General features: G+C 38.9%; 1 pseudogene; it reads right to left on the bottom strand.

Annotated features, from left to right (window-relative positions):
- Positions 1-15,136: 15,136 nt before the first annotated feature.
- On the bottom strand, positions 15,137-19,757 carry LOC148125318 (uncharacterized; annotated as a pseudogene).
- Between the last annotated feature and the right edge of the window lie 4,919 nt (positions 19,758-24,676).

Raw genomic sequence — 24,676 nt, 5'->3', positions numbered from 1 at the left:
GTTCCCTTTTTAAAACTACCAGGAGGGGGAGGAGGAGGAATCTGCCCTGCCAGTCTGTATTCTTAAGGAACTGACAGAAGGAATAAGAATAAAGAAAACTTAAAGAAGGGAAAAAGGTCCATGGGGGAGAGGTTTTGGGCAGCTGGAGCAAGAGGAGAGTGTCCAACTGTACAGGTGAATGAGCTAATAGAATCCACTTGAAGAATGCAGGCGGGAGGGACAGAATCCAATGAGACCATGACCCGAAGCTCTGGGTTGGAAGCAAAGCAAGGCATGGGGGGAGAGAAATGGTGGCATCACCCTCCCACCACCGTTTCCACCCACTGAAGCCCGAATGACTCACTGACTTGCAGGACATTGTTGACACAGCCACTGTCAAGCAAAGCCATGCCTCTGCGGGAGAGCAGGTGGTTCTCATTGGCAGCGGGGTCTGTCCCCTGTTTCCGCCACTGTTGTTGGAAACGGTGCAGGTGAGAGAGGCACCACCACTGGTGAGAACTGTGGAAGCTATGGAGGCAGCTCCCCCACCCAAGAAGCAGTTTAAACGGTGCCAGCAGAAGAATCCTTTATCTCTCTCTCGCTGCAGGGGAAGGACCAGTACACGATGTAGCACTGCATGGGCTCTGGGATGCGCTTGAACCATTTCTCCACCCACTGGAAGGGCCACTTCTCCACTATCCATCAGGCTGCAATGTCCAGCAGGGACTCCAGGCTCTGTGTCTTGCCCAATGGCAGCACTCCGAATGTGGCATAAGCCATGGCGAGGGCAGAAGAGAAAGCAATGGCGATGGAGGAAGTGGCAGTGGCAGCTGATGAAGGTCCCACAATGCAAAGTGCCACACCATTGCTGAGGCCGACATCCATGCCGCCATTGCCCGTGCTTACTCGGCCTGCAGCCAGCACCACGTAATTGTTCTGTGGTTACCTGATGCTGCCCCTTTTGTTTACCAATTTTTAATGTCTCCTTCTTGCAGTATGTTGTTAAATATGTTGTTGAGTGGTAAAGACCAGTCTGAGGTTTCAATAAAAAAACATGGAGTTCATCTTCACCTGGTGCTGACCAATTCTTGATTTCCATGCCCTTTGATTTACCATTTATGCTATTATGACAGTTCTTTTATTTCAAATTTTTATCCACTTTGTATTTCTTTCTGTTGTCCCATAGCTGCTCCAGAACTGTTTCTTCTTTGTCAGGTGTTTGTTGTGTCTCTGTTAATGCATTGATAGAAATATTTCAGATTGAATTAAAATTAAAATTAAACATTCTGCCTGTTGTGTGCATTTTGGGCTTTGTATCCTCTGATTTTTCTAGGCTGTGAGTATTATTTGCTGCTTTTTATTTCCAGTGTTTCCTTGATTTTCCTTGTCTCTAGATGATATTTCTTGATCATACAGTATACTTGTTCCTTAGCTGCTTCATCTATTCTAGGTTGCTTGCATCTGCTCTTAGTATGCTGATCTTATTTTTCAATCTGTCTTCCATTTTGGTGATGCATTCTTTGGGTTTTTTTATTTGTTGATTTTGCATCCAAGATTATTATTACTATTACAATTATTAATAGTATAATTAATGTTAATTAATAATAATTAATTATATTAAAATCCATTAATCCACATATGTCCTATCACCATTAGCCCAATTGCTTTTCAACTAGAAAAGGAAACAAAAACAAAATACACAATTATGACATTGATATGCAAATATAGCATTTCAGGGAGGCTTGTGTTTGGTACATTAATTGTGACAAGAAGAGCTGGACATCTAACAAGGACACTACTCAAATTATGATAAACATAGGAAGAATTTACTAAAGATTTTTTTTAACTGAGTGTTTTGTTGTAGGCACTTATTTTGAAGGGCTCCCACAGTTACTCCAATTATGATCACTCCCAGACTATTAAGAAGCCTTTTCATAATGCATAAGAAAAAAGCTCTTTAGGGAGTACCTTTTTGTAAACCATAATAATAAATCTATTTTGGCCATAATTAAAAGCTTTTAGAATACATTCAATGTCATAAATGAAAATACACCTCTCTATTTGGCAAACAACAAAACCATCTTAGAAACTAGTTGTACCATTTCTGCTTGAGGAAAAAATATATACAGTACATGTGTGTCTTCCTGAATACATTTAGGACTTCATATATAGTGTTGAGCTGTTGGGAAGATGAACAATTTATAAATGTCATACATACATACAGACAGACATATTTCTGACTACGTGGGCATACCTTTGGTTTAGTTCCCAACTTTGGCATAATACCTAAAAATTTGTTTGGAACTGATATACTCCTCTGGTGTGTAATGATAATTGAATTTGGTAGTGTAAGACAATTTCTTTCATGGCTATGTCAAGGCTTTGAAACATTCTTCACAGGAAGGGCTATCTAATTTACCAATTAGTATTTCTTGCAAAATGAACAAAAATTAGTTTTCCTTGTCACATAGAAGTCAGTCCCTACCCTGAGGTCCTTGCCACCCCTTTCTTGAATTCACTCTACCTAATTTATCTATTAAGAAACATAACTGGTTTATCCCACTTCTCCCTTAAATTACTGATCAGATTAAGTCATTTAAATATCTTAATGTTCCATGAGGAACATTTACTCTTGATATAAACAAAAGCTTGAGATTTCTGCTGCATCCTAATTATAACTTATAGGTTTTCAGGAACATATCCATAGGTCTTCCCTCTGATAAATGGTAGGAATATATACACTAAAACATCTTATCATATAGTTATTTTATCTCTCTATATAAAATTTACTATAATTATCTATATATAATTACCATAAATATTAATCAATATATATATTGAGCTTCAGGAATTGAAAGAGACATCTCATCCATTATGATCCACAAAAACATTTCCCTATATGGAAGTTGATCTGACCAATAATAATTTTCCAAAATTTTGTGCCGAAATGAGTAAATTGACATTTGAAATTAGAGAACAAGAAGATAAACAATTTTATATGATATGGGATTCATTTTATCAATGGTTAGATAAAAAAACGTGGTAAAGAAATAGACTACTAAGCCTTACAATAAAAGTTAATAGATTGATATAGAATACAATATAAAATATATAACCATTGGATGAATGTATAAGATTAAATCAGAATGAAAATCAGAATATCTCGTATAAAATGATGGAAAAATAGTCAAATGAATGTTTAATAATTGATATTATATAAGCACAAGCTAGATCGATAAGGTGAGAATTTATATAACTTGTGAGTAATGGTTAAAAAAAGGATAGCACAAAAGATTGTAACCAATACACTGTATGTATATAATTGAAAGATGGTTTCATGTTTTTATGTTTTGTTTGTATGTTTGTTGTAAAAAATAAAAACTTTGCTTTAAAAATAAAAATAATAATTTTCCAAAATTTTCAGTATATAGTTGAAAATGATTTGAATCTTAGTCTCATTTTTTTTTCCTTTTCATGTGACTTCATATCACTTCACAACATTCCCATGTTATCCTAATAATGTCTTAGACCTCTTCTATGGCCTAGTTCCTTTTCTTTATAGAATTTACATTTTTCATTTTAATGAGAACTGAAATTGATAATCTCATAATTATTCTGGTTGTCTTTATATTAAAGTATAGGTACTGATGATAAAAAAAATGAAATAAAACTACATTTTCATGGGTATGCCTTATACTATTAACATTTTTAATATACTATTTAATAATCAAAAGTATATGTTTTTTATCTCACAGATATCACTCTGAACATACAATAAAACAGTCAGGTAAAATAAAGCAACATAATACCATACTTAAAATAATTTAAAACAATTTAAAAGCAAATATAAGTGAGACCATACTTCTGTCAGGGAATTTATATAAAGTATTATTGGGGCCACTGCTATTTATCTATGTATGTATTGAACATTTTCTGAAAACTACATTTGTATATAAATTTAATAGATGTAACTTGTCATCATCATCATCTTACATTAATTCCTACTTTAACTTTCAGTATTAAGCATTTAAATATATAATAATGATAAATTCATAACTGAACTCTGAAGTTTAGTATTATCTTTGCTTTATAAATGTATTTTTATCCATATTTTTTTTATTGTACTGGCCAATAAGAAGTAATTTACATGAAATTTCCACCAAGAATTTTACTTTCTACTATATAGAGTAGCAATTGTATTAAATGATAGACATTTGGTTATATATTTTTGGAAAGTTATTTAAAATGTTACTTCATTATTCATTATATCATGTTCAATACTAACAAATCATTTTATAATAGTTTTTGTTTAAAACTGCTTAATTTAATTTATTATTAAATAAATATTTTATTTAAAATTACTATTATTATTTATTAAAACTGATGTATTCTATTTGTATGTTCCTTTATAACTTTTATATATGCTAAACAACATTACAAGTTCATCATCAGGATAGATAATATTAAAATAACACATCATGCATTTATTGTCTCAGTTTAGAAATTTATATCTTCTTAGCATCACTTGCACAGACTAACTCCTTAACTTTAACACTTTTCACTTGTTGTTGTATTTTTAGTGCGCTAAATTTTCATCAAACTTTGTTGGCAGCTTTTTTTGTAATTTCATGTTTTCATCATCACCTCCATGTTGGTATTACCCTGTTAGGATGAATGGAACAGATTGAGATACCAAAATGGAAAGAAGAAATAATTGGAGTAATTCCAAATTACTCTTTCTGAACATTGATATTATTTTCATCTAGTAAGGATGTGTGCATGCATGCATATGTGTGTGTGTGTGTGTGTGTGTGTGTGTAGTTACAGTAGCCAGTTATCCAGGATGTGATAATTTGTGTTTGTGCCTATATCTTCTTTTTCTTGCAATCTCAACATTCTTTGAAATATTACAAAATAGCATTACAATACAGCCTACAGAAAATTCACAGTGATAATACAAACACCTCATATTCTGTATCTTTTTGAAAAATGTTGCTTCGGGAGAAAATGCTAGCAACTTACTATACTTCAAATTATTTCTATTCTGGTGATTAGACTTTTGATTCAGCTAACCTATTTTTTGTTGATTTTTTTATTATGCCTAGAGAAAATATGCTTGCAAAACAATGAAAATGTAAGCTCAATATATTATTTTATAATAGATTTCCATGAAAATGACAATGATTAATTTATAAGATATATATCTCATCTTCCTGCTTACAAGTAGTGCTCAGACTAAATAGAATAATTTTAGAACAATATAATTAAAACATAACTGAGAACATAATTTAAAGTGCATTAAAATACACCATAAAACATCATTAACAAAAAAAGGTTATGCATCCAACTTCACTAGTCAAAACCCACTATCATATGAAAAGCCCACTAGATAAAAATGCTTTACATGCTACAAAAAGAATAAGACCAAAGAGAATCTACCAAGAATCCCCTTTTCATATTATTTTATCACATGTAGTATATATATCCATATCCATATCCATATCCATATCCATATCCATATCCATATCCATATCCATATCCATATCCATCCATATATATATATATATATATATATATATATATATGTGTGTGTATATGTGTATATGTGTGTGTATATATATATATATATATATATATATATATATATATATATATATATACACATATACACATACATATACAATATATATATATATATATATATATATATATATATATATATATATATATATGTATGTATGTATGTGTATATGTGTATATGTGTGTATATATATATATATATATATATATGTTGTGACTGGAAGGACCAATCCTGTTAGGATCTTTGAATCTAATGACTGTTTGAATTTCAAAGTGGAGTCTGGAAGGACCAATCCTGTTAGGATCTTTGAATCTAATGACTGTTTGAATTTCAAAGTGGAGTCTGGAAGGACCAATCCTGTTAGGATCTTTGAATCTAATGACTGTTTGAATTTCAAAGTGGAGTCCTAACAGTTTTGCCTGCAGTTTTGAATGGAAGCTCCAGCGAGGAGGACTTGTATGAATCAGCAAGTTTTAGTGAGTGCAATGAAGAGGAGGAGACGAATGTTACAAGGGAGGACACATTTGATTTGCAGGATCGGCCTGGCTCAGAACTTTGAATCTAATGACTGTTAGATCTTGGATTGACGTCAGATCCAGGAAACGTAATCTGATTGGCAAGCCAGCTAATTAGCACGTTGCCTTGATGAGTATAAAAGGACACAGCTGAGCTTGCGCCTCTCGCCAGGAACAAAATGATTAATGATTGCTTGGGATGAAGACATTTCAGTTTGGGAGCCTCCGGTTTCTTTGAGTTCAAAAAAGGAAAGAGTTCTGTCTATTTGACTTTTGAAGAGGAGTCTTGACCGTTCCTGTCAGCAGTTATAGTTTGATTTGATTGTGAAATGGCTGTTTTCCGTTTGTTCGTTTGAATTTCCAAGAGGGGACATAACATTATTGTTCCTGGCCGCAAACAAACCATCTTTCAGGTAAGATGGACTTATAAATCAACTCTAGTGTGAGACCAGAAAATTTTGTTGCCTGACAGAGTCCGGGAAGTCTGCTAAAAATAATTGATTAATTCCATCTAGCTTGATAAGAGTCCGGGAAGTCTGCCAAAAGACTGTACAACTGTGCTAATTTATTTCTTTTGAATTCGGCTTTGTTTACATTGAATATTTTGAGTTTTGAAACTTCGTCTGCTCATCTGAGCTTATAAGTGAGACATTACATTTTTTGCTTTCAAGCCTAAAGACAAACTATCTTCAAACCAAGATGGATACAAAACAATTGCAGAACCTGGTGGGCCAGCAGCAGCAACAGATAAAGCAGCTGATTGAAAGTAACCAGTCTCTTCAAAACCAGGTTACCCAATTGCTAAGTCATATTACAAGCTTGCAAACTGCTGCTGCTCCTTCAGCCCCTCCCTTGAGGAAAAGCCCAGTATCCATGCCGGAGAAGTTTTCGGGACAAATGGACATGTTTCCGGCATTTCTAGGGCAGTGTCAATTATTTATGTCCTTGAGGCCTGAAGACTTTCCAAATGACCGGGCCAGGACGGGATTCATTCTCAGCCTTTTATCTGGGCAGGCTGCTAAATGGGCTACTCCCTTGTTAATTCAAGATAGCCCATTACTAGATAACTTTCAAGGTTTTCTGCAACAAATAAGGGTTATGTTTGAAAACCCAATTAAAAGTCAAACTGTGACCAGACGTTTATGGGATATTAGTCAGGGGAAACGTTCCCTTCAGGAATATGTTGCAGAATTTCGGTTGCTGTGTTTGGACTCTAATTGGAACGAACCGGCTCATATGGCTGCATTCCAGGAAGGTTTGTCTGATGCCATCAAAGATGAGCTGGTCCATGCAGAGCGGGCTTTAACCCTGGATGCATTAGTAATTCAGTGCCTACGTATTGAAGCCCGTTTACAACAGCGCGGAAACAGGCGGCCCATTGTGGAACCACCTTCTCTTTTTCGTTCACAAGCTACAGTTAAGATGGAGGAACCGATGGAGTTGGGAGCACTCCGCCCTCGCTTAACGGCGCAAGAACATTCAAGAAGGTTTCAGGAAGGCTTGTGCCTTTATTGCGGGGGTCTGGGACATTTTGTTAATTCCTGCAAACGGAGAGGAACCCGCAGACCCGTACCTGACACTACTCTTGGCTCGTCAGGAAAACAGGGTAGATCTGACCTTAAGGAGGTCCTAGGTCTGGCACGTTTCACATCTAGGCCCAACACTGGAACCTGTTACAGATACTACAGTGGTTGGAATTTATGATTCACGATGGAAAAAGGGACGATTCCAGTACTTTGTGGGAAGATTAAAAATGAAACAGAGATTCGTTATTGGCAGGATGTGGCCAAGGTACATGCCCCAGACCTTATTCGAAGATATCATGCACAATTCCCTTCAAAACCACATCCTGATCGTTAGACTCGGGGAAGGGCCCTGAGGTGGGGGATAGTGTTGTGACTGGAAGGACCAATCCTGTTAGGATCTTTGAATCTAATGACTGTTTGAATTTCAAAGTGGAGTCTGGAAGGACCAATCCTGTTAGGATCTTTGAATCTAATGACTGTTTGAATTTCAAAGTGGAGTCTGGAAGGACCAATCCTGTTAGGATCTTTGAATCTAATGACTGTTTGAATTTCAAAGTGGAGTCGAGGACCAATCCTGTTGGATCTTTGAATCTAATGGAAATCTGTTAGATCTTGAATCTATGACTGTTTGAATTTCAAAGTGGAGTCCTAACAGTTTTGCCTGCAGTTTTGAATGGAAGCTCCAGCGAGGAGGACTTGTATGAATCAGCAAGTTTTAGTGAGTGCAATGAAGAGGAGGAGATGAATGTTACAAGGGAGGACACATTTGATTTGCAGGATCGGCCTGGCTCAGAACTTTGAATCTAATGACTGTTAGATCTTGGATTGACGTCAGATCCAGGAAACGTAATCTGATTGGCAAGCCAGCTAATTAGCACGTTGCCTTGATGAGTATAAAAGGACACAGCTGAGCTTGCGCCTCTCGCCAGGAACAAAATGATTAATGATTGCTTGGGATGAAGACATTTCAGTTTGGGAGCCTCCGGTTTCTTTGAGTTCAAAAAAGGAAAGAGTTCTGTCTATTTGACTTTTGAAGAGGAGTCTTGACCGTTCCTGTCAGCAGTTATAGTTTGATTTGATTGTGAAATGGCTGTTTTCCATTTGTTCGTTTGAATTTCCAAGAGGGGACATAACATATATATATATATATATATATGTGGATCTTTGGTTGTTCGGGTTTTCTCCCGCGTAAGATTCGAAGTATCTAGGCAACGTTTCGATGAAGTCTCATTCATCATCTTCAGGCTTCTGTCTCCGGCTCTGTGCTTTTCAGAGTAATGTGAGATTGCAGCTGCTTCCTCCTTTTAGAGAAGCCATAGAGATAGAAAAACGCCCACACAGCATGAACAAACGAGATGACACTTCCCGCCTTCCAGCCATTTGGAAACCCGCCCTCATGAACAGACGAGTACCTAACATGAAGAAGGACACCAGACCCACACCCCATGAGAGCCACACAAGATGCCACCACCACACTTCCATGTAGAAAACAGACTCTCACCCACTCAGAAGATGAGACACGACCATGGACCAGAAGCTGCACTACAGCTGCATCACTACCCACTTCAAACCCCTCCGAGCCATACATGAAGCAAACCGACACCCACTATGAAGATGCAACAGGACCACGAACTAGAAGCCAAACAGCAAGATCACAACTCACCAGCTCAAATCCCCCAGCTAGACTAACCGAGCACAGCCAAGTGAACAGAACACGCCTCCAACCAATCAGAACACGGCTAACCCCCAACCAATCAGAACACAACCAAACCCCTACCAATGAGAACACCCCCACCCAATCAGAACACAGCCAAGCCCCACCCAATCAAGTCCCACCCCACTGGCAGTTAAAAGGAGGAAGCAGCTGCAATCTCACATTACTCTGAAAAGCACAGAGCCGGAGACAGAAGCCTGAAGATGATGAATGAGACTTCATCGAAACGTTGCCTAGATACTGAATCTTACGCGGAGAAAACCGAACAACAAGATCACATATAAATACCCGAGAACCTCAGAAAACATATATATATATATATATATATATATATATATATATATATATATATATATATGTGTGTGTGTGTGTGTGTGTGTGTGTGTGTGTGTGTGTGTGTATGTGTATATGTATATGTATATGTATATGTATTTTTTTTAAATGGGATTCTTTTCATGATCATTGTATGAAGATTTTAAAAGGAGATATTAGGTTAAAGGTCATAAAAATATTTCTTTCTGTATGTATTTAATTTATATCCAGCCTTTACTATTTTTACAAACAACATCTAACTATTCCTTTACTGTCCTATTTTCCTCACAAGAAAAAACCCAGTGAGGTTAGTTGGGTTGAGAGAGAGTGATTGGGCCAAAGTCATCCAGATGGCTTTATGGCTAAGGTGGGATTAGAAATCATGGTATCCTTGTTTCTAGCCTTAACCACTAGACCAAACTGGCTCTTTTTTATTTATTTATATTTTATTTTTACTGCTAGCATTAGACAATCAATGTGATTACTTCTGGCTAGCTGATGCTTATGAACCCTTTTCAAATATAGACCTACATACAGTATGTAATAAATGGCTGGTTGGGGAAAGACATACTTACCATTGTAGCATCGGGGCATCTCCTAGCACTGTAAATTTGTCTAATGAAAGGGATGTTTGGATGAAACTTTATGGGGTTGCTTTAAAAAATAAAAGAAAGGGAAAGGTGGGAGATCATGTCAGGATATCCAAACTGAAGGGTAAGTTAGAAAAGGGCTATCAGCAAATCTATACAGATGAGATATTCATCGTCAAAGAACTGGATACAAGAAGGGAAGGAGTGGTGTATAGGTTAAATGATTACGCAGGTGACCCTCTAAAGGGAGCTTTTCACTTTGAGGAGCTCCAAGAGGTCCCTGACGACCAACAGCGCATATACTGAATAGAGAAAATTATACGAAAAAGAGGGTGGGGGAGCCACAGAGAGTTTCTAGTCAAATGGACTGGATGGCCAGAGAAGTTCAACAGTTGGATTAAGGATACTGAAGTACAACATCTTTGATATGGCAGAGTTTTACATTACCTTTCCCAGCAATGCTTCAGCATCGATTTTTCCCCAAAACAAAAATTCTAATTTTACTATTCAATTAGCAAGATCATTGGATCTTCTAGGGTCATGGGAAGTAGGACTAGCAGAGATACAGTATCCACATAGTTGGCATACATTAACTTCTACCGGATATTTTGAAATTGCTAATGAGAAAAAGAGTTGGTATTTTGTTTGAGAAGCGGGTACTATAGCAGCATCCATCAACTTAGAAAATATGAGCAGGATTATATCAAATGTTAAGGATGGACCTAAAACAGTCCTGCATTATGATCCAGTGGTCTGAAAACTTAATCTTAAAGGAGATGAACCGCATACCATACTAGTTAGTGGAGAACTTGGACATCTGTTAGGGATGTTGCCTGGTTTCAGCACCTTATATGTTTACACAGACACTGTAGAGCTCCAGATAGTAGGTGACTTCTATTTGCCATTACTACATTGTGTACCTGTACGAGGGCAAGACAATGATATCATCACAATGACCTATGATCGTCCCCATTATGTACCGGTCAGCAAACATCACATCAATACCATTACTGTAGAAATAAAAACTGACCAGGACAAAAATGTGCATTTTTATCATGGGAAGGTGATTGTCAAGCTTCATTTTAGACCTCGGAAAAGTGAAGGATGGTTGTAATCAACAAGCACAGGTGTCCTCAAGACTACGTGGCTTACTACAGGGCACAAGCCAGGGTAGATCTTCCAGCTTCCGAGGATCCCCCATTATGTATGGGACAGGTTTAGGAGGACTGTTCCATGGACTTTTTCAAAAAGCAATGCCTTTTTTGAGATGCGGATTAGAAATCATTAAGCCGCATATGAAATCTGCTGCCAAAAACATTGCCAGAGATATTGTGGGACAGCTTGTATCCCGTATTGTTGAGAGGGGTCAGGAGGGGTCAGGGATGTTCATAGCCAGGAAGAATTATGCAGAGGGCCTGCCTATTCCATTTAAAAAGAGAAGACTTGTGAAAAAAAACTCGTCATACCAAGAGGAGACATGTGCAGAAGAGGAACACATGTAACAAGGAAGACATATTCTAATACAACATGTCATTTATTCATTCTGCTTCAGAGGAATGTGTTAAATCAGAATTGGATCTTTTTCAGCTGGCAACTACACAGACCAGCATTGAAAACAGTACCTATGTCGAGATCCCTCCTTTATCAGCACTAATACCCAATACACCCCTGGAATTTTTTATCACGGGACATGGTGAGCATTACACGGATTTAAACAATACCCTGCTGTATGTGAGTTGCAAGATTGTAAAGCCTGACAGATCGGATATTGACGATGGGGCAAGGGTGGCCTTGACCAACTACCCCATAGCTTCATTGTTTAACCAGCTGGATGTTACCTTGGGAGACTGACTCATCACTCAGAGCCATCATTGCTATTCTTATCGGGCCATAATTAAGCTGATTCTGAATTTTGGTGGTGATTAATTGGGTACCCAATTTACTGCTGTGGTTTTTTACAAAGATGACTTGGAACTCATGGAGAGTACTCTACTGACAGCAGCTGGGAACTCTGGTTTCAAAGCGAGAAGGTTTCCTTTAGGGTGTTCGGAGCTATTTCTGCAATTGCCCCCACCAGGTCATTATTAGCATTGCGCAAGATGGCTTTTCTCTGTCTTGGTCTGGCCTTTACTAAAAATTTTAAAAGCCCCCAATTTCTATATACCCTCTCTGACATCTTAAACGAACTAATGCTAAGGTAACTGGGCTACTACTTTTTACACTTCTTTTTCATTGTGTAAACAGTAGGCCAATCGGGTGGAAAGAGCCCTGTTCTCAACCTGTAGGATTCTGGAGTGGTGACTGTCAAATCTACCAAGAGGTACCCGTGTGGTTTGCGAGTGGCATCTTGGAATGCTTCTAAAAAATACTTTGTGTTAGTGGAGTATATCTGCCTGGCTAGTGTAACAATTTGCATCTGATCACGGGGGCTCCTGAATAAAACCAAATATTTGGAATTCAGAACTATTGTTCTCATTTTCTTACATTGAAAAAACAGGTTTTGCAGTATGAAAATAATGCTCAGGTTTCTGTGATAAACATACTGTGTAAAAGCCTTCTCTATTTGATCACTGTCACCAGCCGATGCCATGAGGTCATCTATCATGGCTAGAGTGTTTTGATTTGGTGGAAACAAATCATCATCTTCAAAAGAAGATGGAAGCCCCTCCATAAACTTGATATAAAGGATTTTATTAAGCAGTTCTTTGTACAGAGCCTTCCAGCAGCCATAAAACCATACAATATTTTGAGACATTTGAAACAACACAACATCACCATGTTCTAACAATTATTTGATAAAATAAGATTTGCCAGAATTGGATGGACCACTTATAATACTGTACATGAGGAAGGGTGTACAAACTGTGTAATATTTCCTGACATCCTTAATAACTGTAAGGCAACGTACAGTAATCCAAACTCTTTAATAACCTTTTATTATACACTACTTTTAGAGTTTTTCGGAGGACCCGCATTTCAAGTGTCCACTGTTTCTTAACCCTAACAATCTCCAACTGTTCTATCCTGGTCTCTTTTTCTTTCTCTGCATCAGACAGGCAATAATCATCTACCAAATCTTTCAAGCTGTCAAAATTAATCTTACTGCTATTACCACAGTTTAGGGTGATCCCCTTCACCTTTAGTACTGATTCACCATTGGACAAAGCATAAGCATAAGTTTTGGGGCCGGCTCCAACAAACTCTGTTATCATAGTGTTTGGTGGAATCTCACTTGTCAGCTGTCCTAAATAATCACCCAAAGGAGGTGTCCGTGCCACCTCTCTACTTACAAAAATGACTGAATCAGTGTCATGGTACAGGCATCTATCGCCCAGTCCATCCAGTAGCCTGTATAATTCCAACCGTGCATAAATTGTTGTAAAGCTGGCAATGAATATGTTAGTAGATGAGGCTTTGGTAGGGTGGTTCTTGGATGTTTTCCAGGTCACAACGGCTGTCTCTCTATCCACAAACTCACATGAGGAAACATCATAATAGGGCACAAAAAGATATTTGAATAATTCCTCAAGTTTTGTCACCATGGATGTTGTCAGGTGATTGGTGCTCTGACCAAACTTGCCCCACAATGAGTTTAAAAAGAGTTTGGCAATCTGTCTTTTAGCAGGATTTACCTCAATGTGTTCACGGCGTAAGTGGACACCTTCCATCTTGTCATAATCCTGAATATATTGCACTTTAGCTTGTTCTGTTTTGCACCAGTCAGGGTAACCACTGGCCTCCTGTTTCTGTCTGAGATGTGTGTTCATATAACCTGAAAATAGCTCATTTGAGGTACTTTCAAAATGCCAGATCTCATAGATTTCAACAATTCTGTAACCTTTTTCTAAAGCAACATTCAATTCAATAGTACACCATGTCCCAGTCAGAGCTCTTTCCTCATCACTGTGTTTACAGGGGGTAGTTTGCAGTTTTTCTGTGCAGGTTGCACACAAACTAATCATTAATTTGTCTCCTGATTTGTGGGGTAGGACAGGAAAATAGAGATTCCTTGGCAGATACACTTTGACTTTGGCTAACCCAAAATATTGTTTTATGTCCCCAAAATTTTGGTAGATGATCTGTGGATGGCCAATTGGGTACTCCTTAGTCTTATTCACAAAGGGGTACAAACCGGTGAAATCATAGTATAAGATTTGTTCACCAGGTTTTGGTTTGTAGTACAGGCATGTGGCATTTGTTCTACCACCAAAAAAAGCATCTCAAGGAATCGAAGGTGTTGGTAGCTTATTCTCAACTAGAAATTGCTTTAAAGAGGTGTTATCCTCAACCATGACCCTCCATTCGTGTTCCCAGATGCAGCGCACAGCATAACCCTGGGCCCTGATGTACTCTGCTTTAATCCTAGTATGGCTGTGCAGGGTACCATATGTTGAACCAAGTAATTTGTTGAAGTCTTTTTCAGAATAGCAGATAGGGCACCCGTGAAAATAACAGCCATGGAATTCAAAAGCTGTGGGGGTGTCATTTATGACAACAAAACCATCCAAAAAATATTTGCCTACTTGTTTTTCACCCCCCTTCAGAGCATGCTGAATATTGATGTTCTCAGTGCGCTCTATGTACATCAACCATTGCACTGAAGGTGCTGAATACCTTTTCTGTGTCTTGTGATAATTGTCCATAGGAGCTAAAGCAATGGAGTTGTTGTTCAAATACATGAACTGGTACTGTGCCATAGAGACAGACACCAATGTGATGTTTTGGAAGGGGTCAATGCAATGAGTCTCTATCTCCTCAACAATATCCCCACCGCCCCTCCTGATACACTCACACTCAGTCATTTCCATTACCTGTTCCCTAAATCGAATACAGGCCTCTCTTAATATATCTACATCCTGCCTGCAATAGTAAGCCAGAGCCTTCTTTAGTTTAAATACAGTACCTGTATTAGCAGCGCGCTATTTCGGGAATTCTTCTCTCTCCCTGGGCATCATGGTTTCAGGGCTATAATACTTGGTTTCAGGGAGTGACCCCATGTAGTCTTGATCGGCCATTGTGTTGAACAAATGGGGGAAATATCCTTTGCAGCCTTGAAAACCCATAGCTTTGGGTAATTTACTTAATTTAAGGGGCAAAAATGAGAGGCTATCAATAAACCGGATCTTGTAAGCTGGTAGGGTGATACACAGAAGTCCCCCACACAACTTATAAGCTGAACCTTAACCTTTTCCCGGATCAGCTGTCTCAGTACTAGGTACCCGTCATAACCTTTGGCATTGTGAGCGATAAAAGGGCATCCTTTAAACTTATTATTTATAAATGCCTTTACAAACTGATCCAGACAACTAACACCATAATAGTCCCACCTCACAACATCTTCATCATCATCATCCTTCAACATATCTCTGGCGCATGCATAATTAGGTATATGTGTGCCTGTCTCTTGACAGCATTCAAAATCATAAATGATGTACCTTTTGCCAATTCGTGGTCAGTCCAACTCTTTTAGAAAACATAAATGATATTCCAAGCTTTCAACCTTCTCAGAACACTGACCACACTTGGGTTCCTTGCATTTTATGTGAGGAGTAAAGACGTAAACCCCACACTTTTCACAATATTCTTTACTCTTACAGTCAACTTTCCCCACCCTAGCGAATTGTGTGTGAGTTTCAAGACATACCTTAGAATGACAAAGCACTTTGCACCTATAGCAACACATCTTTTCCTTCTCTACCTGCTGACATTCTTGCTTGAGACATGCTCTGCAGATACATTGACAGCCATGACTAAATTTATGGTGATGGGGGATGTGGCAAAATTTACAGAAATAGCGTTCACCCAGCAAACCCTTGATATTTTTGATGGCATAGTAATGATTGTCATGTAACAATATAAACACTATTTTTTCTTGCTGTGGGCGACCTGTGACAAAAAACCTCCATCCATCCTGCAGATGAAACAAGATCTTTACAGTGGCCCCTAAATCTTCTTCAAAGAGGTGTATCTGAGAAAAGTTAACCATGTTTTCTGTGGAAATACCCAGTCTGATGTGAAGTTCCCTGGCCCTGGGAATAATTTCTTGATTTCTAACACCCCCACCAATGAGTCAGAGCAAACAGCTAGCAAAACACAGAAATTCGCCTTCCAGATTGAAATCTACCAGGTGCTGTCTATTTTTCTCCAGTACTTTGGTGAACAGCACAGTGCTTAACTTCCTAAGCCCTCCACCCTCATTGTTCTTCACAATAGTAACCACTAGTTATACCCCCCCCCCCATATCTCTGCCTTACTTTGAAGCAGATTTTCAATACTGGTCAGAAAATCATCAGCATTTAAATCATCCATATTCCTCTTAAGAGAAAAGAGAGGATGATTTAACCCATCTGCATCCAACTGGAGTTGAACAAAATCATTTGGGCCTATGTCTCTAGCAACATTATTTAAAAGATTCTGTATAGCATTATGAATAGCCTCTATAGCATGTACAAAAGACCGGATATGGTCAACATTAACAAATCTATATCGCTGATAGTATTCCACAGCTGTGAAATTTCAGATAGGATTCTCCCACTCTTGCACCATATCCAGATAAACATTGTTCATATTCTGAGAATTTGCAGAGTTAGGGGTTTGTAGCCGGGGCATAGAATGATATATCTCCTCTTCTGGTTGAGATACAGGCGTAGATTCACTACTAGCATTGTCTTCTGGGGTTGCGGAGAGTTCACCTCCATGCTTTTTTGCTTTTTTGCAGGATGGTTCTGGTTAATCAAACAAACAAAATCTTATCACCAACATTCCTAATAATGTAATACAAGTGCACCCCCCCACACTTTTAGATTCTAAATTAATACTAATGGTTTTGTAGTTGGATAAAATGCTAGCCGTTATACCTCCTAACTCTTGTGTTGTGTGGCTTGTGGATAGTTGAGATATCATGCCATGCTGGGGTCCTTCCTGCTCTGTGGGGATAGTGAGATCCACAAATGCCTGATCGTCTCCCCAATCTGAAGGAAAAGAAAAACCCCAATGGTCAGAAATGTTGCAGAAATGTTTGTAAGAATCTGAATGTCTGAAAGTATGAAAAACAAATACCATTATAAAACTGCAGACATTCGGAATCAGTTCCATCTAGTAAAAGAAAACAAACATACCAAGAATACTATAAACACATTCTTTTTTATATCCAAGAGAGACAGTGTTTCAAAATTTAGCAATAAAACTACTTACAAGATCAGTGCACCTTACACATTCGGAATCAGTTAATTCCATCTAATAAAAGAAAGCAAACAGGCCAAGAATATTATAAACACATTCTTTTTTATATAGGTACAGTGTTTCAAAATAAAATTACCTACATTTGTAGCCTCCATTCTGTAAAGGAGGCGGGGGGGTATTCTTAGCAAATCACAGGGGTCCAGAGGTATGGATATGCCAGAAACCAGCAAACATGTCTGGGGATCGTATGAGCCCTACTTTTGTACACTCTGGTAATGTCACAAATCACGCCCCCATCCATCCATCAGGAACCCTCCCATCTATCAGGAAACCCCCACAACTGTATCACATGAGCATTGATTAATTTATATATCTGGGTTTAGCATCTGATAAGGTTAATTAGATCAGCAAATATAAATTTCATAGTGTTAACAGTTTCTTGTAATTAATTATAGTGAGTTCTTCACCCCATTTACAAAACTGACCAGTCCACCCATATTAAGAAAAATATAATACATCCTTCATGTGATTTGTAAAGTGTGTTTTATTATAAATTTCATAGTGTTAACAGTTTCTTGTAATTAATTTCTGTTACATTCTGACATATGTATCTCTTCAGAGACAATGGCAATTAAGCTTCAATTTTTGACATTAACGACATTGGTTTACTGTTCTTCTCAATAAGTTGTATGAATGCCTTGACCTCACCAAGGGAACTCCGGGTAAAATATAATTTATCCACTTTGTCAGAAATACTGATAATGATCCAGAGAACATGAGGAATAGAAAGTCTAAAACATAAGCTGTTAATAAGTTCTGTTTCACTGGTACCATCCACGTGTTCTTCATCTGATTGTAGGCACCCAATTAAACAATGGTGTAATATTTTAATGATACATGCTTTTAGAATCTGAGGCATGCTGATCTTTTGAGCCCCTGTCATTTCTAAACAGGAAATAAGGTAAAATTAAAATGGCTGTTTCAACTAAACAATACACTGCTTTTTTTAAAAAAAAATTTACTTACCATTTGATGTTTTGCAGAATCGGCAATTACATGGCTTTATAATTTCGTTCTCTTCAACGAAGCCGTATGGCTCAGGTCTTTTTCTTATTCTATGCCTATGCTTGGGGGGTTTGGGGATCAAATTTACATCAAAAAAATCTTCATCATGTTAAAAATTCCTGTTAATATTCCTTGTCTTTTGCTGTAGGGGTAGAATAAACATACAAAGGAAAATAATGAACCACAACAACAAAACAAATTATGTTACTAGTAGGAAATTATTCCATGTAATTTTTAAAGTTCTTATAGACCACTATAAATTATATTAGTTGGTCTTCCCATTGCAACAATAGCGACCAAGGTCATAAACAGAAAGCAAGCACAGAGAAGGCAAATCTGGAATCATGCCTTCCCAACATTGTAGGGGACAAGTTAAAATAATAGAGAGAGGAGTACATAACAAAATTATAACATCAAGTAACAAACTGAAACAAAAGGATTGAGTTGGGCAGTTTAGCTGAGGCTTGCAATGCATGCAAAAAATAGTGTTTGGGATATGTATTGAACAATAGGAAAATCAACAGCTGGCTGCAGAAAACAGATTAGAGACAACAGGTTATTAGCTTGGAATGAGTTGAGATTTCAGTGAATGCCAACTAACCAAACAAATACAACAAAATATGCAGGACAAAAGTCAAGGAAACAGTTCATTATTTGGAAAAGATGGCAAGACAAAGTTACAGGAAGAAAGATGAACTTATTAATTCCTACATTATGCTTTTTCAAAAGAAAAAAAGATCCAACCTGTCAGTAGGTGCACTAGTGAGGGGAGAAGAAGGGTCAGAAAATTGCAGGTGAAAAAGGCAAGGAAATAGAATATCTTTTAATTGCTTTTAACAAATGTAATTCACCAAGGCTGAATGGATCCCATTTTTAGAACATTCCAGTGTTCTACAAGAATTGGAAAATGCAACTATAAAACCACTAACTTTAATCTTTGAGACAGACATGAGAAATGTCCAAAGACTGGAGAATAGCTAATCCTTTAAAAAATGGAAAAAGGAGATCCAGGAAACTACAAACCAATCAACTCATCATCAATACTTAGAAAGTGCTAGAAAATAATATCAAACAGTGAGTTTGCAAGCTCTTAGAACAGAATGAAGTAATGCTAGAATCCAGGATAGAAATGTTAAAAAATGAATTGTGCCAGACAAATCTTACTACTTTTTAAACAAAGTGACTAAAGAGTTGACAAGGGAAATGTCATGGATATAATATACCTAGATTTACTAAAACATTTTACAAAGAAGACCATCACATACTTCTGCCTTCTCCATCACCATGAGCCATGGTGGCACAGAGGTTAGAGTATGGTACTGCAGGCTACTTCTGCTGACTGCTGGCTAACTACAATTTGGCAATTCAAATCTCACCAAGCTCAAGGTTGACTCATCCTTCCAAGGTGGGTAAAATGATGATCCAAATTGTTGGAGGCAATACGCTGACTCTATAATATATATTACATTACATTACATTACATTACAACACAACACAATACAATACGTGTGTGTGTGTGTGTGTGTGTGTGTGTGTGTGTATTTTTTTTTTCTTAAGTTTTTGCGGGTACTTACAAGTATGGCATTCAGCTTTGTTCGGGTATTTTCCCAACCACATACCTGGAAAAATTAACCAAGAAGAAAATTATAACCAGCCACATGAGCAAAGAGATCCAACAGACAATCATCCCAAGAGAAAAATCTTCCAGATGCCCCAAACTATACGGCCTCCCAAAAATACACAAAGAAGGCATACCTCTCAGACCCATAGTCAGCTCCAGAGGAGCACCACTACAAAACCTAGCCAAATACTTAGCAAAACAGCTATAGCCCCATGCTGAAACAGCAGCTTCACGTGTACAAAACTCATACCACCTCTTGGAAATGATCAAAGATCTACACGTGGAGCAAGAAGATCTGCTTGTAAGTTTCGACGTGGTTTCACTATTCACTCAAGTCCCGATAAAAGAGACCCTTGAAATCATCAAAAATAAATACCAACCAGCTAAACACCTCATGGAACTAACAGAACACTGCTTAACCAACACATATTTCATATACAAAGGACAAAGATACAAACAAATTGAAGGAGCCCCTATGGGATCACCACTGTCACCCGTCATTGCAAACCTGTTCATGGAAGAATTCGAATCCAGAGCCCATCCACAAACCCAAACTATGGTTAAGATACATCAATGACACATTCGTGATTTGGCCCCATGGCAAAGAAAACCTAAACAATTTCCTAACACACCTAAACAGCACACACCCCAAAATCAAGTTCACCATGGAAACAGAAACAAACAAACAACTACCATTCCTAGATGTACTAATCTACAAAAAAACAGATGGCACACTAGGACACAAGGTATACCAGAAGAAAACACACACTAACCGCTACCTCAACGCCCAATCCCACCACCACCCAGCACAGATAAACTCCGTGGCTAAAACACTAATTACTAGAACCAAACGCCTGGCAGACAAGACACACATAAAGACTGAACTATGCACCCTGACTAAGGTACTGACAGCCAATGGCTTCCACAAAAGCAAAATCACCGGCTTGAGCCACAAAAACACACTGAGACATAATAGAGACCCAGAAGATGAACAGACCTATGGAACAGCTGTCCTGCCCTACATAAGAGGTACTACAGACAAAATTAGTAAGATACTGCACAGACATCGCATCAAGACTGCCTTCAAAACAGACAGAAAAATAGCAGCCATCCTTAGAAACCCCAAAGATAAAATTGACCTGGGAAACCAAGGCATATACGAAGTCCCCTGTGCATCATGCCCGGCCACATACATTGGACAGACCAATAGAAGAATAAGTACCTGCCTGGATGAACACAAAAATGCAGTCAAAAAGCTGGAACACACTTCCTCACTAGTCCAACACATGGAAGCCACAGGTCATAGCATCAACTTCAATGGCACCAAAACCCTAGCCACTATAGAAAACCCCAGCCACAGAATCATCAGAGAAGCCATAGAGATTGAAAAAAGACTCACAAACAAAAAAATCTCCACACCACAAGCCAGGCAAACACCTGGGCACAAACAGATCCCCCCTGATACCTCCAGCTCAAACACACCCCAGCAAGGCATCCAGATGAAACCTAGCTTCCTAACTAATGATAGCCGTCCATTTACCCGGAGCCAAGCTGCACTAAAGGCCTCCAATAAAGTAACACAATGTTGCCAGCCAATCAAGATACAAAAAGAGCCAAAAAACAGACAGAAGATATTAGAAACACCAATCAAGCAGAACACAGCAAACTCCAAGACCAATAAACACAGACCAAGACTCCCAACCAATCAGGGTGAAGAAAAAACCATTCTGGCACAGCAATAGGCTGCCCCAAATTTAAAACTGAAACCACTATAAAAGGCTGACTCACAGATGAACACTATACAGAAGCCTGATGATGGCAGATGAGATTCTGCCGAAACGTTGCTACAACTTTAAAAGCAAAACTACAATGATGTGGGAAAATACCCGAACAAAGCTGAATGCCATATATGTATGTATGTATGTATGTATGTATGTATATGTATATGTGTATGTGTGTGTGTGTGTGTGTGTGTGTGTGTGTGTGTGTGTGTGTGTGTATATATATATATATATATATATATATATATATATATATATATATATATATACCATGTTTCTCCAACAATACACCCCCCCCCAATAGGAAGGCCCAGCACTGGAGTCTCCCAACTCCTTGGTGCGTTTTAGTCTACTGATGCCCCACAACCCTGTTTCTCTTCCGGATAACCAGCCCACTTTCCCTGGCAAGGCCTCCACAAAACGCACCTCTTTGGTTGGGTAGCCTGGAGGCTCTTGTGAAGGAAAGACAGGCCACACCAGATGCCTCTGGTTTTCCATCTGTGCAAAGGGCACCAACTTCTCCCTCCCCTGCCACAGGCCTGGCAAGAGCTCATGATCTGACCTTAAAACGGACTCCATCTGCATCACCTTGGGCAGCCAGAGCAGGGCTCAGCAGAGACACCTTCAGCGATGACCAAGCAGGGGCTGCACGCATTTGGCCTGCAAGGCGCAGCCAGCAGGAGGAGGCGCCTCCACCGCATAAGGTAAAAGCAGCTGGCAGTGCTGAAAGCCAGGCCAAGTGGGGCAAGTGAGCTTGTGGTCTCCAGGAAAGGCGGGCTGCGCAGGCTGGGCTGGGCTGCTGCTGCACCCGCTTGTTCCCAGAGCGGAACATTGGTCAAAGGGTGGCACGCCAGCAGCAGGCTGGGTTGCTCACTCCTCTGCTTTCCTGCTGGAGGGGTCTTTGCTGAGGCCTGCTCTGGCTGCCTGAGGGGACATGGATAGAGTCCATTTTAAGATCAGCTCCCACGCCCTTGCTGGGATTGTGGCAGAGGAGGGGTAGAGCCAGTGCCTTTTGTGTAGATGGGAAACTGGAGGCATCTGCCTCTTGGTGTGACCCATCTTTCCTGCGCAAGAGACCCCGGGCCACCCGACCAAAGCAATGCATTTTGTGGAGCCCTTGCTGAGAAAAGTGGGCTAGTGATCTGGAGGAGAAAAAGGGCTGTGGGGCATCAGTAGACTAAAATGGGTCAAGGAGTTGGGAGACTTTGTCATTAAGATTTTCCTGCAAAAAAAAAAAAAATAGAATCAGATGTTTTCCTGGGACAAGTAGAAGGACTTAAGGCTGGATTCCCAGGCTAAGGGAGGCTGCATGTCCGGCGCTTCTTTTGGCCACTAAAGAAGTGGCCTGGTGGCTAGGTGAGGCATGTGGGTGGGAAATTAAAGCACCCTCAAAAAGACGGCCTAGCCGTCTTACCCAAGCTGTTAAAATACAAGAGGCTAATGGAAAAAGATCCAGGATAAGATCCAGGATATCTTCATAACAAAACTCACAAGGCCATCACACAGCCCATTATACTAACATCAACTCCATCAACCAATCAAGAGGCAGCAGCACAGCCAACCAGCCCAGCACACCATCCCCCCCCCACCAGTATTTATAGAGAGACGGCAGCTCTGATCACACACTGCTTGCACTGTCACGAAGCCAAAAGCATCAGCCTGAGGATGGCAAGTGGGACCTCACCGAAACATCGCCAAGATACTCTTAATCTTACATGGGAAAAGACCCAAACACACCTAGACCTGCACACACACACACACACACACACACACACACATATATACACACATATGTACATTTTACAGCTGCCAGTGCTTTTTCATATTTCTTCCCACTGTGCAGACCCAAACTAGAAAAATACATTACCCTGTTTGAAATAGTTGATATCATAGAAACATGTATAACATCCCTTGACACCATTGTAGGATCCCTGGACACTATACAAGCAAGATTAACAAACTTTGAAAAAAAGATATAGCACAAAAAAATGAACACCAAACATCCACAAACCATACCTCTACCCAACAACTGAAACCAAAACCCAATCCACAAAAAAACACAAATTCTTCAAATATCGATATTCCCATCCTCATCAAAGAAGCCATTGAGCATGAACAGAAACGACCAAATGCCATCTTATTTGGTCTAAAGGTCAATGAAAATGATGACATCACTAACATTCGAAATATCGGAGGGTGGAGCTGGTGTTGCAGTGGCACAATGCGTGAACTTGATGCTCCAGGATCGCCATCGATATCTCCGCTGTTGGATGGTTCCACCGGACTGAAACCTTCCTGTAGAGATGGTGATCGATAAGGGCATGTCCTGCTGATCCCAGGGATACTGCAAAGTCCCTGGTAGATCCAGAAGAAGCCCTTTTTGCCGGTGGCAGAGAGGCAGCCATTTAAGCTGCTGAAGCTGGGATAGCTTTGGAACAAAAGAGATCGGAAGTGTGTCAGATTGGTGAGATGAATTTTTACTTACTATTTTTTGGAGAGAACATATAAAAGACTTAAAGTGAAATCAAAAGTGAAGAGAAAAGAGGTCGAGTGGCGAGATTAAGCTAATTAAACTGAATGGTTTTTTTCCCCCTTTTTATTGGAATTTGGAATTTGGTAAAGCTTCTCAATTTTAAACTGGACTGATCTTTTTTAATTTTTTATTTTCTTTAACAGTTTTCTTGAAAGTCTGCTTTGATTAAGACTCTTCTTTCTGATTTGAGATTTATTTCTTTCCCTTTAAAAAAAAAAGATTTTACTTTTGTTAATCTTTTCCTGGCTTTGGATATATAAGGGGAAGTAAAAGTGAA

This window comes from Pseudonaja textilis, chromosome 7 (assembly GCF_049901715.1).
Source record: "Pseudonaja textilis isolate UNSWEBS1 chromosome 7, rPseTex1.2, whole genome shotgun sequence".
NCBI lineage: Eukaryota > Metazoa > Chordata > Lepidosauria > Squamata > Elapidae > Pseudonaja > Pseudonaja textilis.
This window is presented reverse-complemented; position numbering and strand designations above follow the sequence as displayed.